Genomic DNA, 14997 nt, shown 5'->3' with positions numbered 1-14997 from the left:
TCAAACAGATGAGAAATAAACTTGTACTTGAATAACATAATGACTTGTATATTCGGGGTGATTGCATGTACCTTCCAGTCTTCTCTCCTAATACTCAGGATGTCAGGATGGCCGAGCGGTCCAAGGCGCCAGACTCAAGATGAAAATTCTTCCCTAATTGGGTGTTCTGGTCTCTGGAAGGAGGCGTGGGTTCAAATCCCACTTCTGACAAGTATTTTGTTCAATAAAGTCAGTCATCTCACTTCCTGGAAATAACTTCTGACTCCAGTTGCGCACCATTGTGAGACTGGGGTTACCTGAACGAGGCATGGCTCAATCCACTTCCGTTGTTCCGGTGGCATATTAGGAAGCAACTGCCTAACCCACTTGGTAAATGTAAGTGTGTGTTGGTCTTATTCCTTTAAATATCATCCAACATGAATTAAACTCTAGCAGGTGGGAACAAGAAGGCATTTCTTTCTAGGACGGTCAGCTTTTATGTCACCCAGAAGAGCCAATGATCTTAGAGTTGAATAAAGTCAAACAGATGAGAAATAAACTTGTACTTGAATAACAAAATGACTTGTATATTCGGGGTGATTGCATGTACCTTTCAGTCTTCTCTACTAATACTCAGGATGTCAGGATGGCCGATTGGTCCAAGGCGCCAGACTCAAGATGAAAATTCTTCCCTAGTTGTGTGTTCTGGTCTCTGAAAGGAGGCGTAGGTTCAAATCCCACTTCTGACAAGTATTTTGTTCAATAAAGTCAGTCATCTCACTTCCTGGAAATAACTTCTGACTCCAGTTGCGCACCATTGTGAGACTGGGGGTACCTGAACGAGGCATGGCTCAATCCACTTCCGTTGTTCCGGTGGCATATTAGGAAGCAGCTGCCTAACCCACTTGGTAAATGTAAGTGTGTGTTGGTCTTATTCCTTTAAATATCATCCAACATGAATTAAACTCTAGCAGGTGGGAACAAGAAGGCATTTCTTTCTAGGACGGTCAGCTTTTATGTCACCCAGAAGAGCCAATGATCTTAGAGTTGAATAAAGTCAAACAGATGAGAAATAAACTTGTACTTGAATAACAAAATGACTTGTATATTCGGGGTGATTGCATGTACCTTTCAGTCTTCTCTCCTAATACTCAGGATGTCAGGATGGCCGAGCGGTCCAAGGCGCCAGACTCAAGATGAAAATTCTTCCCTAGTTGGGTGTTCTGGTCTCTGAAAGGAGACGTGGGTTCAAATCCCACTTCTGACAAGTATTTTGTTCAATAAAGTCAGTCATCTCACTTCCTGGAAATAACTTCTGACTCCAGTTGCGCACCATTGTGAGACTGGGGGTACCTGAACGAGGCATGGCTCAATCCACTTCCGTTGTTCCGGTGGCATATTAGGAAGCAGCTGCCTAACCCACTTGGTAAATGTAAGTGTGTGTTGGTCTTATTCCTTTAAATATCATCCAACATGAATTAAACTCTAGCAGGTGGGAACAAGAAGGCATTTCTTTCTAGGTCGGTCAGCTTTTATGTCACCCAGAAGAGCCAATGATCTTAGAGTTGAATAAAGTCAAACAGATGAGAAATAAACTTGTACTTGAATAACAAAATGACTTGTATATTCGGGGTGATTGCATGTACCTTTCAGTCTTCTCTCCTAATACTCAGGATGTCAGGGTGGCCGAGCGTTCCAAGGCACCAGACTCAAGATGAAAATTCTTCCCTAGTTGGGTGTTCTGGTCTCTGAAAGGAGGCGTGGGTTCAAATCCCACTTTGGACAAGTATTTTGTTCAATAAAGTCAGTCATCTCACTTCCTGGAAATAACTTCTGACTCCAGTTGTGCACCATTGTGAGACTGGGGGTACCTGAACGAGGCATGGCTCAATCCACTTCCGTTGTTCCGGTTGCATATTAGGAAGCAGCTGCCTAACCCACTTGGTAAATGTAAGTGTGTGTTGGTCTTATTCCTTTAAATATCATCCAACATGAATTAAACTCTAGCAGGTGGGAACAAGAAGGCATTTCTTTCTAGGACGGTCAGCTTTTATGTCACCCAGAAGAGCCAATGATCTTAGAGTTGAATAAAGTCAAACAGATGAGAAATAAACTTGTACTTGAATAACAAAATGACTTGTATATTCGGGGTGATTGCATGTACCTTTCAGTCTTCTCTCCTAATACTCAGGATGTCAGGATGGCCGAGCAGTCCAAGGTGCCAGACTCAAGATGAAAATTCTTCCCTAGTTGGGTGTTCTGGTCTCTGAAAGGAGGCGTGGGTTCAAATCCCACTTCTGACAAATATTTTGTTCAATAAAGTCAGTCATCTCACTTCCTGGAAATAACTTCTGACTCCAGTTGTGCACCATTGTGAGACTGGGGGTACCTGAACGAGGCATGGCTCAATCCACTTCCGTTGTTCCGGTTGCATATTAGGAAGCAGCTGCCTAACCCACTTGGTAAATGTAAGTGTGTGTTGGTCTTATTCCTTTAAATATCATCCAACATGAATTAAACTCTAGCAGGTGGGAACAAGAAGGCATTTCTTTCTAGGACGGTCAGCTTTTATGTCACCCAGAAGAGCCAATGATCTTAGAGTTGAATAAAGTCAAACAGATGAGAAATAAACTTGTACTTGAATAACAAAATGACTTGTATATTCGGGGTGATTGCATGTACCTTTCAGTCTTCTCTCCTAATACTCAGGATGTCAGGATGGCCGAGCAGTCCAAGGCGCCAGACTCAAGATGAAGATTCTTCCCTAGTTGGGTGTTCTGGTCTCTGAAAGGAGGCGTGGGTTCAAATCCCACTTCTGACATGTATTTTGTTCAATAAAGTCAGTCATCTCACTTCCTGGAAATAACTTCTGACTCCAGTTGTGCACCATTGTGAGACTGGGGTTACCTGAACGAGGCATGGCTCAATCCACTTCCGTTGTTCCGGTGGCATATTAGGAAGCAGCTGCCTAACCCACTTGGTAAATGTAAGTGTGTGCTGGTCTTATTCCTGTAAATATCATCCAACATGAATTAAACTCTAGCAGGTGGGAACAAGAAGGCATTTCTTTCTAGGTCGGTCAGCTTTTATGTCACCCAGAAGAGCCAATGATCTTAGAGTTGAATAAAGTCAAACAGATGAGAAATAAACTTGTACTTGAATAACAAAATGACTTGTATATTCGGGGTGATTGCATGTACCTTTCAGTCTTCTCTCCTAATACTCAGGATGTCAGAATGGCCGAGCGTTCCAAGGCACCAGACTCAAGATGAAAATTCTTCCCTAGTTGGGTGTTCTGGTCTCTGAAAGGAGGCGTGGTTTCAAACCCACTTGGTAAATGTAAGTGTGTGCTGGTCTTATTCCTGTAAATATCATCCAACATGAATAAAACTCTAGCAGGTGGGAACAAGAAGGCATTTCTTTCTAGGATGGTCAGCTTTTATGTCACCCAGAGGAGCCAATGATCTTAGAGTTGAATAAAGTCAAACAGATGAGAAATAAACTTGTACTTGAATAACAAAATGACTTGTATATTCGGGGTGATTGCATGTACCTTTCAGTCTTCTCTCCTAATACTCAGGATGTCAGGATGGCCGAGCGTTCCAAGGCACCAGACTCAAGATGAAAATTCTTCCCTAGTTGAGTGTTCTGGTCTCTGAATGGAGGCGTGGGTTCAAATCCCACTTCTGACAAGTAATTTGTTCAATAAAGTCAGTCATCTCACTTCCTGGAAATAACTTCTGACTCCAGTTGCGCACCATTGTGAGACTGGGGTTACCTGAACGAGGCATGGCTCAATCCACTTCCGTTGTCCCGGTGGCATATTAGGAAGCAGCTGCCTAACCCACTTGGTAAATGTAAGTGTGTGTTGGTCTTATTCCTTTAAATATCATCCAACATGAATTAAACTCTAGCAGGTGGGAACAAGAAGGCATTTCATTCTAGGTCGGTCAGCTTTTATGTCACCCAGAAGAGCCAATGATCTTAGAGTTGAATAAAGTCAAACAGATGAGAAATAAACTTGTACTTGAATAACAAAATGACTTGTATATTCGGGGTGATTGCATGTACCTTTCAGTCTTCTCTCCTAATACTCAGGATGTCAGGATGGGCGAGCGTTCCAAGGCACCAGACTCAAGATGAAAATTCTTCCCTAGTTGGGTGTTCTGGTCTCTGAAAGGAGGCGTGGGTTCAAATCCCACTTCTGACAAGTATTTTGTTCAATAAAGTCAGTCATCTCACTTCCTGGAAATAACTTCTGACTCCAGTTGCGCACCATTGTGAGACTGGGGGTACCTGAACGAGGCATGGCTCAATCCACTTCCGTTGTTCCGGTGGCATATTAGGAAGCACCTGCCTAACCCACTTGGTAAATGTAAGTGTGTGTTGGTCTTATTCCTTTAAATATCATCCAACATGAATTAAACTCTAGCAGGTGGGAACAAGAAGGCATTTCTTTCTAGGACGGTCAGCTTTTATGTCACCCAGAAGAGCCAATGATCTTAGAGTTGAATAAAGTCAAACAGATGAGAAATAAACTTGTACTTGAATAACAAAATGACTTGTATATTCGGGGTGATTGCATGTACCTTTCAGTCTTCTCTCCTAATACTCAGGATGTCAGGATGGCCGAGCGGTCCAAGGCGCCAGACTCAAGATGAAAATTCTTCCCTAGTTGTGTGTTCTGGTCTCTGAAAGGAGGCGTGGGTTCAAATCCCACTTCTGACAAGTATTTTGTTCAATAAAGTCAGTCATCTCACTTCCTGGAAATAACTTCTGACTCCAGTTGCGCACCATTGTGAGACTGGGGGTACCTGAACGAGGCATGGCTCAATCCACTTCCGTTGTTCCGGTGGCATATTAGGAAGCAGCTGCCTAACCCACTTGGTAAATGTAAGTGTGTGTTGGTCTTATTCCTTTAAATATCATCCAACATGAATTAAACTCTAGCAGGTGGGAACAAGAAGGCATTTCTTTCTAGGACGGTCAGCTTTTATGTCACCCAGAAGAGCCAATGATCTTAGAGTTGAATAAAGTCAAACAGATGAGAAATAAACTTGTACTTGAATAACAAAATGACTTGTATATTCGGGGTGATTGCATGTACCTTTCAGTCTTCTCTCCTAATACTCAGGATGTCAGGATGGCCGAGCGGTCCAAGGCGCCAGACTCAAGATGAAAATTCTTCCCTAGTTGGGTGTTCTGGTCTCTGAAAGGAGGCGTGGGTTCAAATCCCACTTGGTAAATGTAAGTGTGTGCTGGTCTTATTCCTGTAAATATCATCCAACATGAATAAAACTCTAGCAGGTGGGAACAAGAAGGCATTTCTTTCTAGGATGGTCAGCTTTTATGTCACCCAGAGGAGCCAATGATCTTAGAGTTGAATAAAGTCAAACAGATGAGAAATAAACTTGTACTTGAATAACAAAATGACTTGTATATTCGGGGTGATTGCATGTACCTTTCAGTCTTCTCTCCTAATACTCAGGATGTCAGGATGGCCGAGCGTTCCAAGGCACCAGACTCAAGATGAAAATTCTTCCCTAGTTGAGTGTTCTGGTCTCTGAATGGAGGCGTGGGTTCAAATCCCACTTCTGACAAGTAATTTGTTCAATAAAGTCAGTCATCTCACTTCCTGGAAATAACTTCTGACTCCAGTTGCGCACCATTGTGAGACTGGGGTTACCTGAACGAGGCATGGCTCAATCCACTTCCGTTGTCCCGGTGGCATATTAGGAAGCAGCTGCCTAACCCACTTGGTAAATGTAAGTGTGTGTTGGTCTTATTCCTTTAAATATCATCCAACATGAATTAAACTCTAGCAGGTGGGAACAAGAAGGCATTTCATTCTAGGTCGGTCAGCTTTTATGTCACCCAGAAGAGCCAATGATCTTAGAGTTGAATAAAGTCAAACAGATGAGAAATAAACTTGTACTTGAATAACAAAATGACTTGTATATTCGGGGTGATTGCATGTACCTTTCAGTCTTCTCTCCTAATACTCAGGATGTCAGGATGGGCGAGCGTTCCAAGGCACCAGACTCAAGATGAAAATTCTTCCCTAGTTGGGTGTTCTGGTCTCTGAAAGGAGGCGTGGGTTCAAATCCCACTTCTGACAAGTATTTTGTTCAATAAAGTCAGTCATCTCACTTCCTGGAAATAACTTCTGACTCCAGTTGCGCACCATTGTGAGACTGGGGGTACCTGAACGAGGCATGGCTCAATCCACTTCCGTTGTTCCGGTGGCATATTAGGAAGCACCTGCCTAACCCACTTGGTAAATGTAAGTGTGTGTTGGTCTTATTCCTTTAAATATCATCCAACATGAATTAAACTCTAGCAGGTGGGAACAAGAAGGCATTTCTTTCTAGGACGGTCAGCTTTTATGTCACCCAGAAGAGCCAATGATCTTAGAGTTGAATAAAGTCAAACAGATGAGAAATAAACTTGTACTTGAATAACAAAATGACTTGTATATTCGGGGTGATTGCATGTACCTTTCAGTCTTCTCTCCTAATACTCAGGATGTCAGGATGGCCGAGCGGTCCAAGGCGCCAGACTCAAGATGAAAATTCTTCCCTAGTTGTGTGTTCTGGTCTCTGAAAGGAGGCGTGGGTTCAAATCCCACTTCTGACAAGTATTTTGTTCAATAAAGTCAGTCATCTCACTTCCTGGAAATAACTTCTGACTCCAGTTGCGCACCATTGTGAGACTGGGGGTACCTGAACGAGGCATGGCTCAATCCACTTCCGTTGTTCCGGTGGCATATTAGGAAGCAGCTGCCTAACCCACTTGGTAAATGTAAGTGTGTGTTGGTCTTATTCCTTTAAATATCATCCAACATGAATTAAACTCTAGCAGGTGGGAACAAGAAGGCATTTCTTTCTAGGACGGTCAGCTTTTATGTCACCCAGAAGAGCCAATGATCTTAGAGTTGAATAAAGTCAAACAGATGAGAAATAAACTTGTACTTGAATAACAAAATGACTTGTATATTCGGGGTGATTGCATGTACCTTTCAGTCTTCTCTCCTAATACTCAGGATGTCAGGATGGCCGAGCGGTCCAAGGCGCCAGACTCAAGATGAAAATTCTTCCCTAGTTGGGTGTTCTGGTCTCTGAAAGGAGGCGTGGGTTCAAATCCCACTTCTGACAAGTATTTTGTTCAATAAAGTCAGTCATCTCACTTCCTGGAAATAACTTCTGACTCCAGTTGCGCACCATTGTGAGACTGGGGGTACCTGAACGAGGCATGGCTCAATCCACTTCCGTTGTTCCGGTGGCATATTAGGAAGCAGCTGCCTAACCCACTTGGTAAATGTAAGTGTGTGTTGGTCTTATTCCTTTAAATATCATCCAACATGAATTAAACTCTAGCAGGTGGGAACAAGAAGGCATTTCTTTCTAGGACGGTCAGCTTTTATGTCACCCAGAAGAGCCAATGATCTTAGAGTTGAATAAAGTCAAACAGATGAGAAATAAACTTGTACTTGAATAACAAAATGACTTGTATATTCGGGGTGATTGCATGTACCTTTCAGTCTTCTCTCCTAATACTCAGGATGTCAGGATGGCCGAGCAGTCCAAGGTGCCAGACTCAAGATGAAAATTCTTCCCTAGTTGGGTGTTCTGGTCTCTGAAAGGAGGCGTGGGTTCAAATCCCACTTCTGACAAATATTTTGTTCAATAAAGTCAGTCATCTCACTTCCTGGAAATAACTTCTGACTCCAGTTGTGCACCATTGTGAGACTGGGGGTACCTGAACGAGGCATGGCTCAATCCACTTCCGTTGTTCCGGTTGCATATTAGGAAGCAGCTGCCTAACCCACTTGGTAAATGTAAGTGTGTGTTGGTCTTATTCCTTTAAATATCATCCAACATGAATTAAACTCTAGCAGGTGGGAACAAGAAGGCATTTCTTTCTAGGACGGTCAGCTTTTATGTCACCCAGAAGAGCCAATGATCTTAGAGTTGAATAAAGTCAAACAGATGAGAAATAAACTTGTACTTGAATAACAAAATGACTTGTATATTCGGGGTGATTGCATGTACCTTTCAGTCTTCTCTCCTAATACTCAGGATGTCAGGATGGCCGAGCGGTCCAAGGCGCCAGACTCAAGATGAAGATTCTTCCCTAGTTGGGTGTTCTGGTCTCTGAAAGGAGGCGTGGGTTCAAATCCCACTTCTGACATGTATTTTGTTCAATAAAGTCAGTCATCTCACTTCCTGGAAATAACTTCTGACTCCAGTTGTGCACCATTGTGAGACTGGGGGTACCTGAACGAGGCATGGCTCAATCCACTTCCGTTGTTCCGGTTGCATATTAGGAAGCAGCTGCCTAACCCACTTGGTAAATGTAAGTGTGTGTTGGTCTTATTCCTTTAAATATCATCCAACATGAATTAAACTCTAGCAGGTGGGAACAAGAAGGCATTTCTTTCTAGGACGGTCAGCTTTTATGTCACCCAGAAGAGCCAATGATCTTAGAGTTGAATAAAGTCAAACAGATGAGAAATAAACTTGTACTTGAATAACAAAATGACTTGTATATTCGGGGTGATTGCATGTACCTTTCAGTCTTCTCTCCTAATACTCAGGATGTCAGGATGGCCGAGCGGTCCAAGGCGCCAGACTCAAGATGAAGATTCTTCCCTAGTTGGGTGTTCTGGTCTCTGAAAGGAGGCGTGGGTTCAAATCCCACTTCTGACATGTATTTTGTTCAATAAAGTCAGTCATCTCACTTCCTGGAAATAACTTCTGACTCCAGTTGTGCACCATTGTGAGACTGGGGTTACCTGAACGAGGCATGGCTCAATCCACTTCCGTTGTTCCGGTGGCATATTAGGAAGCAGCTGCCTAACCCACTTGGTAAATGTAAGTGTGTGTTGGTCTTATTCCTTTAAATATCATCCAACATGAATTAAACTCTAGCAGGTGGGAACAAGAAGGCATTTCTTTCTAGGACGGTCAGCTTTTATGTCACCCAGAAGAGCCAATGATCTTAGAGTTGAATAAAGTCAAACAGATGAGAAATAAACTTGTACTTGAATAACAAAATGACTTGTATATTCGGGGTGATTGCATTTACCTTTCAGTCTTCTCTCCTAACACTCAGGATGTCAGGATGGCCGAGCGGTCCAAGGCGCCAGACTCAAGATGAAAATTCTTCCCTAGTTGGGTGTTCTGGTCTCTGAAAGGAGTCGTGGGTGCAAATCCCACTTCTGACAAGTATTTTGTTCAATAAAGTCAGTCATCTCACTTCCTGGAAATAACTTCTGACTCCAGTTGCGCACCATTGTGAGACTGGGGGTACCTGAACGAGGCATGGCTCAATCCACTTCCGTTGTTCCGGTGGCATATTAGGAAGCAGCTGCCTAACCCACTTGGTAAATGTAAGTGTGTGCTGGTCTTATTCCTGTAAATATCATCCAACATGAATTAAACTCTAGCAGGTGGGAACAAGAAGGCATTTCTTTCTAGGACGGTCAGCTTTTATGTCACCCAGAAGAGCCAATGATCTTAGAGTTGAATAAAGTCAAACAGATGAGAAATAAACTTGTACTTGAATAACAAAATGACTTGTATATTCGGGGTGATTGCATTTACCTTTCAGTCTTCTCTCCTAACACCCAGGATGTCAGGATGGCCGAGCGGTCCAAGGCGCCAGACTCAAGATGAAAATTCTTCCCTAGTTGGGTGTTCTGGTCTCTGAAAGGAGTCGTGGGTGCAAATCCCACTTCTGACAAGTATTTTGTTCAATAAAGTCAGTCATCTCACTTCCTGGAAATAACTTCTGACTCCAGTTGCGCACCATTGTGAGACTGGGGGTACCTGAACGAGGCATGGCTCAATCCACTTCCGTTGTTCTGGTGGCATATTAGGAAGCAGCTGCCTAACCCACTTGGTAAATGTAAGTGTGTGTTGGTCTTATTCCTTTAAATTTGATCCAACATGAATTAAACTCTAGCAGGTGGGAACAAGAAGGCATTTCTTTCTAGGACGGTCAGCTTTTATGTCACCCAGAAGAGCCAATGATCTTAGAGTTGAATAAAGTCAAACAGATGAGAAATAAACTTGTACTTGAATAACAAAATGACTTGTATATTCGGGGTGATTGCATGTACCTTTCAGTCTTCTCTCCTAATACTCAGGATGTCAGGATGGCCGAGCGGTCCAAGGCGCCAGACTCAAGATGAAAGTTCTTTCCTAGTTGGGTGTTCTGGTCTCTGAAAGGAGGCGTGGGTTCAAATCCCACTTCTGACAAGTATTTTGTTCAATAAAGTCAGTCATCTCACTTCCTGGAAATAACTTCTGACTCCAGTTGCGCACCATTGTGAGACTGGGGGTACCTGAACGAGGCATGGCTCAATCCACTTCCGTTGTTCCGGTGGCATATTAGGAAGCAGCTGCCTAACCCACTTGGTAAATGTAAGTGTGTGTTGGTCTTATTCCTTTAAATATCATCCAACATGAATTAAACTCTAGCAGGTGGGAACAAGAAGGCATTTCTTTCTAGGATGGTCAGCTTTTATGTCACCCAGAGGAGCCAATGATCTTAGAGTTGAATAAAGTCAAACAGATGAGAAATAAACTTGTACTTGAATAACAAAATGACTTGTATATTCGGGGTGATTGCATGTACCTTTCAGTCTTCTCTCCTAATACTCAGGATGTCAGAATGGCCGAGCGTTCCAAGGCACCAGACTCAAGATGAAAATTCTTCCCTAGTTGGGTGTTCTGGTCTCTGAAAGGAGGCGTGGTTTCAAACCCACTTGGTAAATGTAAGTGTGTGCTGGTCTTATTCCTGTAAATATCATCCAACATGAATAAAACTCTAGCAGGTGGGAACAAGAAGGCATTTCTTTCTAGGATGGTCAGCTTTTATGTCACCCAGAGGAGCCAATGATCTTAGAGTTGAATAAAGTCAAACAGATGAGAAATAAACTTGTACTTGAATAACAAAATGACTTGTATATTCGGGGTGATTGCATGTACCTTTCAGTCTTCTCTCCTAATACTCAGGATGTCAGGATGGCCGAGCGGTCCAAGGCGCCAGACTCAAGATGAAAGTTCTTTCCTAGTTGGGTGTTCTGGTCTCTGAAAGGAGGCGTGGGTTCAAATCCCACTTCTGACAAGTATTTTGTTCAATAAAGTCAGTCATCTCACTTCCTGGAAATAACTTCTGACTCCAGTTGCGCACCATTGTGAGACTGGGGGTACCTGAACGAGGCATGGCTCAATCCACTTCCGTTGTTCCGGTGGCATATTAGGAAGCAGCTGCCTAACCCACTTGGTAAATGTAAGTGTGTGTTGGTCTTATTCCTTTAAATATCATCCAACATGAATTAAACTCTAGCAGGTGGGAACAAGAAGGCATTTCTTTCTAGGTCGGTCAGCTTTTATGTCACCCAGAAGAGCCAATGATCTTAGAGTTGAATAAAGTCAAACAGATGAGAAATAAACTTGTACTTGAATAACAAAATGACTTGTATATTCGGGGTGATTGCATGTACCTTTCAGTCTTCGCTCCTAATACTCAGGATGTCAGGATGGCCGAGCGGTCCAAGGCGCCAGACTCAAGATGAAAATTCTTTCCTAGTTGGGTGTTCTGGTCTCTGAAAGGAGGCGTGGGTTCAAATCCCACTTCTGACAAGTATTTTGTTCAATAAAGTCAGTCATCTCACTTCCTGGAAATAACTTCTGACTCCAGTTGCGCACCATTGTGAGACTGGGGGTACCTGAACGAGGCATGGCTCAATCCACTTCCGTTGTTCCGGTGGCATATTAGGAAGCAGCTGCCTAACCCACTTGGTAAATGTAAGTGTGTGTTGGTCTTATTCCTTTAAATATCATCCAACATGAATTAAACTCTAGCAGGTGGGAACAAGAAGGCATTTCTTTCTAGGTCGGTCAGCTTTTATGTCACCCAGAAGAGCCAATGATCTTAGAGTTGAATAAAGTCAAACAGATGAGAAATAAACTTGTACTTGAATAACAAAATGACTTGTATATTCGGGGTGATTGCATGTACCTTTCAGTCTTCTCTCCTAATACTCAGGATGTCAGAATGGCCGAGCGTTCCAAGGCACCAGACTCAAGATGAAAATTCTTCCCTAGTTGGGTGTTCTGGTCTCTGAAAGGAGGCGTGGTTTCAAACCCACTTGGTAAATGTAAGTGTGTGCTGGTCTTATTCCTGTAAATATCATCCAACATGAATAAAACTCTAGCAGGTGGGAACAAGAAGGCATTTCTTTCTAGGATGGTCAGCTTTTATGTCACCCAGAGGAGCCAATGATCTTAGAGTTGAATAAAGTCAAACAGATGAGAAATAAACTTGTACTTGAATAACAAAATGACTTGTATATTCGGGGTGATTGCATGTACCTTTCAGTCTTCTCTCCTAATACTCAGGATGTCAGGATGGCCGAGCGTTCCAAGGCACCAGACTCAAGATGAAAATTCTTCCCTAGTTGAGTGTTCTGGTCTCTGAATGGAGGCGTGGGTTCAAATCCCACTTCTGACAAGTATTTTGTTCAATAAAGTCAGTCATCTCACTTCCTGGAAATAACTTCTGACTCCAGTTGCGCACCATTGTGAGACTGGGGTTACCTGAACGAGGCATGGCTCAATCCACTTCCGTTGTCCCGGTGGCATATTAGGAAGCAGCTGCCTAACCCACTTGGTAAATGTAAGTGTGTGTTGGTCTTATTCCTTTAAATATCATCCAACATGAATTAAACTCTAGCAGGTGGGAACAAGAAGGCATTTCATTCTAGGTCGGTCAGCTTTTATGTCACCCAGAAGAGCCAATGATCTTAGAGTTGAATAAAGTCAAACAGATGAGAAATAAACTTGTACTTGAATAACAAAATGACTTGTATATTCGGGGTGATTGCATGTACCTTTCAGTCTTCTCTCCTAATACTCAGGATGTCAGGATGGCCGAGCATTCCAAGGCACCAGACTCAAGATGAAAATTCTTCCCTAGTTGGGTGTTCTGGTCTCTGAAAGGAGGCGTGGGTTCAAATCCCACTTCTGACAAGTATTTTGTTCAATAAAGTCAGTCATCTCACTTCCTGGAAATAACTTCTGACTCCAGTTGCGCACCATTGTGAGACTGGGGGTACCTGAACGAGGCATGGCTCAATCCACTTCCGTTGTTCCGGTGGCATATTAGGAAGCAGCTGCCTAACCCACTTGGTAAATGTAAGTGTGTGTTGGTCTTATTCCTTTAAATATCATCCAACATGAATTAAACTCTAGCAGGTGGGAACAAGAAGGCATTTCTTTCTAGGTCGGTCAGCTTTTATGTCACCCAGAAGAGCCAATGATCTTAGAGTTGAATAAAGTCAAACAGATGAGAAATAAACTTGTACTTGAATAACAAAATGACTTGTATATTCGGGGTGATTGCATGTACCTTTCAGTCTTCTCTCCTAATACTCAGGATGTCAGAATGGCCGAGCGTTCCAAGGCACCAGACTCAAGATGAAAATTCTTCCCTAGTTGGGTGTTCTGGTCTCTGAAAGGAGGCGTGGTTTCAAACCCACTTGGTAAATGTAAGTGTGTGCTGGTCTTATTCCTGTAAATATCATCCAACATGAATAAAACTCTAGCAGGTGGGAACAAGAAGGCATTTCTTTCTAGGATGGTCAGCTTTTATGTCACCCAGAGGAGCCAATGATCTTAGAGTTGAATAAAGTCAAACAGATGAGAAATAAACTTGTACTTGAATAACAAAATGACTTGTATATTCGGGGTGATTGCATGTACCTTTCAGTCTTCTCTCCTAATACTCAGGATGTCAGGATGGCCGAGCGTTCCAAGGCACCAGACTCAAGATGAAAATTCTTCCCTAGTTGGGTGTTCTGGTCTCTGAATGGAGGCGTGGGTTCAAATCCCACTTCTGACAAGTATTTTGTTCAATAAAGTCAGTCATCTCACTTCCTGGAAATAACTTCTGACTCCAGTTGCGCACCATTGTGAGACTGGGGTTACCTGAACGAGGCATGGCTCAATCCACTTCCGTTGTCCCGGTGGCATATTAGGAAGCAGCTGCCTAACCCACTTGGTAAATGTAAGTGTGTGTTGGTCTTATTCCTTTAAATATCATCCAACATGAATTAAACTCTAGCAGGTGGGAACAAGAAGGCATTTCTTTCTAGGTCGGTCAGCTTTTATGTCACCCAGAAGAGCCAATGATCTTAGAGTTGAATAAAGTCAAACAGATGAGAAATAAACTTGTACTTGAATAACAAAATGACTTGTATATTCGGGGTGATTGCATGTACCTTTCAGTCTTCTCTCCTAATACTCAGGATGTCAGAATGGCCGAGCGTTCCAAGGCACCAGACTCAAGATGAAAATTCTTCCCTAGTTGGGTGTTCTGGTCTCTGAAAGGAGGCGTGGTTTCAAACCCACTTGGTAAATGTAAGTGTGTGCTGGTCTTATTCCTGTAAATATCATCCAACATGAATAAAACTCTAGCAGGTGGGAACAAGAAGGCATTTCTTTCTAGGATGGTCAGCTTTTATGTCACCCAGAGGAGCCAATGATCTTAGAGTTGAATAAAGTCAAACAGATGAGAAATAAACTTGTACTTGAATAACAAAATGACTTGTATATTCGGGGTGATTGCATGTACCTTTCAGTCTTCTCTCCTAATACCCAGGATGTCAGGATGGCCGAGCGTTCCAAGGCACCAGACTCAAGATGAAAATTCTTCCCTAGTTGAGTGTTCTGGTCTCTGAATGGAGGCGTGGGTTCAAATCCCACTTCTGACAAGTATTTTGTTCAATAAAGTCAGTCATCTCACTTCCTGGAAATAACTTCTTACTCCAGTTGCGCACCATTGTGAGACTGGGGTTACCTGAACGAGGCATGGCTCAATCCACTTCCGTTGTCCCGGTGGCATATTAGGAAGCAGCTGCCTAACCCACTTGGTAAATGTAAGTGTGTGTTGGTCTTATTCCTTTAAATATCATCCAACATGAATTAAACTCTAGCAGGTGGGAACAAG

The 14997-nt window shown here is 42.9% G+C and overlaps 18 non-coding genes across 18 annotated transcripts; all 18 read left to right on the top strand.

Moving 5' to 3' along the window:
* Positions 1 to 101: 101 nt before the first annotated feature.
* TRNAL-CAA (transfer RNA leucine (anticodon CAA)) lies at positions 102 to 210 on the top strand. The gene is made up of 2 exons: positions 102 to 139; positions 165 to 210. It is a non-coding gene; the product is annotated as a tRNA-Leu (tRNA).
* A 927-nt stretch (positions 211 to 1137) lies between these two features.
* TRNAL-CAA (transfer RNA leucine (anticodon CAA)) lies at positions 1138 to 1246 on the top strand. The gene is made up of 2 exons: positions 1138 to 1175; positions 1201 to 1246. It is a non-coding gene; the product is annotated as a tRNA-Leu (tRNA).
* Positions 1247 to 2173: 927 nt separating this feature from the next.
* On the top strand, positions 2174 to 2282 carry TRNAL-CAA (transfer RNA leucine (anticodon CAA)). Its single transcript has 2 exons — positions 2174 to 2211; positions 2237 to 2282. It is a non-coding gene; the product is annotated as a tRNA-Leu (tRNA).
* A 409-nt stretch (positions 2283 to 2691) lies between these two features.
* Positions 2692 to 2800, top strand: TRNAL-CAA (transfer RNA leucine (anticodon CAA)). Its single transcript has 2 exons — positions 2692 to 2729; positions 2755 to 2800. It is a non-coding gene; the product is annotated as a tRNA-Leu (tRNA).
* Positions 2801 to 3562: 762 nt separating this feature from the next.
* On the top strand, positions 3563 to 3671 carry TRNAL-CAA (transfer RNA leucine (anticodon CAA)). The gene is made up of 2 exons: positions 3563 to 3600; positions 3626 to 3671. It is a non-coding gene; the product is annotated as a tRNA-Leu (tRNA).
* A 927-nt stretch (positions 3672 to 4598) lies between these two features.
* Positions 4599 to 4707, top strand: TRNAL-CAA (transfer RNA leucine (anticodon CAA)). The gene is made up of 2 exons: positions 4599 to 4636; positions 4662 to 4707. It is a non-coding gene; the product is annotated as a tRNA-Leu (tRNA).
* A 763-nt stretch (positions 4708 to 5470) lies between these two features.
* TRNAL-CAA (transfer RNA leucine (anticodon CAA)) lies at positions 5471 to 5579 on the top strand. Its single transcript has 2 exons — positions 5471 to 5508; positions 5534 to 5579. It is a non-coding gene; the product is annotated as a tRNA-Leu (tRNA).
* Positions 5580 to 6506: 927 nt separating this feature from the next.
* Positions 6507 to 6615, top strand: TRNAL-CAA (transfer RNA leucine (anticodon CAA)). Its single transcript has 2 exons — positions 6507 to 6544; positions 6570 to 6615. It is a non-coding gene; the product is annotated as a tRNA-Leu (tRNA).
* A 409-nt stretch (positions 6616 to 7024) lies between these two features.
* Positions 7025 to 7133, top strand: TRNAL-CAA (transfer RNA leucine (anticodon CAA)). The gene is made up of 2 exons: positions 7025 to 7062; positions 7088 to 7133. It is a non-coding gene; the product is annotated as a tRNA-Leu (tRNA).
* A 409-nt stretch (positions 7134 to 7542) lies between these two features.
* Positions 7543 to 7651, top strand: TRNAL-CAA (transfer RNA leucine (anticodon CAA)). The gene is made up of 2 exons: positions 7543 to 7580; positions 7606 to 7651. It is a non-coding gene; the product is annotated as a tRNA-Leu (tRNA).
* A 409-nt stretch (positions 7652 to 8060) lies between these two features.
* TRNAL-CAA (transfer RNA leucine (anticodon CAA)) lies at positions 8061 to 8169 on the top strand. The gene is made up of 2 exons: positions 8061 to 8098; positions 8124 to 8169. It is a non-coding gene; the product is annotated as a tRNA-Leu (tRNA).
* A 409-nt stretch (positions 8170 to 8578) lies between these two features.
* On the top strand, positions 8579 to 8687 carry TRNAL-CAA (transfer RNA leucine (anticodon CAA)). The gene is made up of 2 exons: positions 8579 to 8616; positions 8642 to 8687. It is a non-coding gene; the product is annotated as a tRNA-Leu (tRNA).
* A 1445-nt stretch (positions 8688 to 10132) lies between these two features.
* On the top strand, positions 10133 to 10241 carry TRNAL-CAA (transfer RNA leucine (anticodon CAA)). Its single transcript has 2 exons — positions 10133 to 10170; positions 10196 to 10241. It is a non-coding gene; the product is annotated as a tRNA-Leu (tRNA).
* Positions 10242 to 11003: 762 nt separating this feature from the next.
* Positions 11004 to 11112, top strand: TRNAL-CAA (transfer RNA leucine (anticodon CAA)). The gene is made up of 2 exons: positions 11004 to 11041; positions 11067 to 11112. It is a non-coding gene; the product is annotated as a tRNA-Leu (tRNA).
* Positions 11113 to 11521: 409 nt separating this feature from the next.
* Positions 11522 to 11630, top strand: TRNAL-CAA (transfer RNA leucine (anticodon CAA)). Its single transcript has 2 exons — positions 11522 to 11559; positions 11585 to 11630. It is a non-coding gene; the product is annotated as a tRNA-Leu (tRNA).
* Positions 11631 to 12392: 762 nt separating this feature from the next.
* TRNAL-CAA (transfer RNA leucine (anticodon CAA)) lies at positions 12393 to 12501 on the top strand. Its single transcript has 2 exons — positions 12393 to 12430; positions 12456 to 12501. It is a non-coding gene; the product is annotated as a tRNA-Leu (tRNA).
* Positions 12502 to 13781: 1280 nt separating this feature from the next.
* Positions 13782 to 13890, top strand: TRNAL-CAA (transfer RNA leucine (anticodon CAA)). The gene is made up of 2 exons: positions 13782 to 13819; positions 13845 to 13890. It is a non-coding gene; the product is annotated as a tRNA-Leu (tRNA).
* A 762-nt stretch (positions 13891 to 14652) lies between these two features.
* TRNAL-CAA (transfer RNA leucine (anticodon CAA)) lies at positions 14653 to 14761 on the top strand. The gene is made up of 2 exons: positions 14653 to 14690; positions 14716 to 14761. It is a non-coding gene; the product is annotated as a tRNA-Leu (tRNA).
* The last annotated feature ends 236 nt before the right edge of the window (positions 14762 to 14997 follow it).

This window comes from Rhinoderma darwinii, chromosome 4, assembly GCF_050947455.1.
Source record: "Rhinoderma darwinii isolate aRhiDar2 chromosome 4, aRhiDar2.hap1, whole genome shotgun sequence".
Classification (NCBI taxonomy): domain Eukaryota; kingdom Metazoa; phylum Chordata; class Amphibia; order Anura; family Rhinodermatidae; genus Rhinoderma; species Rhinoderma darwinii.
The sequence above is the reverse complement of the archived record's forward strand: the minus strand, read 5'-3'. Positions and strand labels throughout refer to the sequence as shown.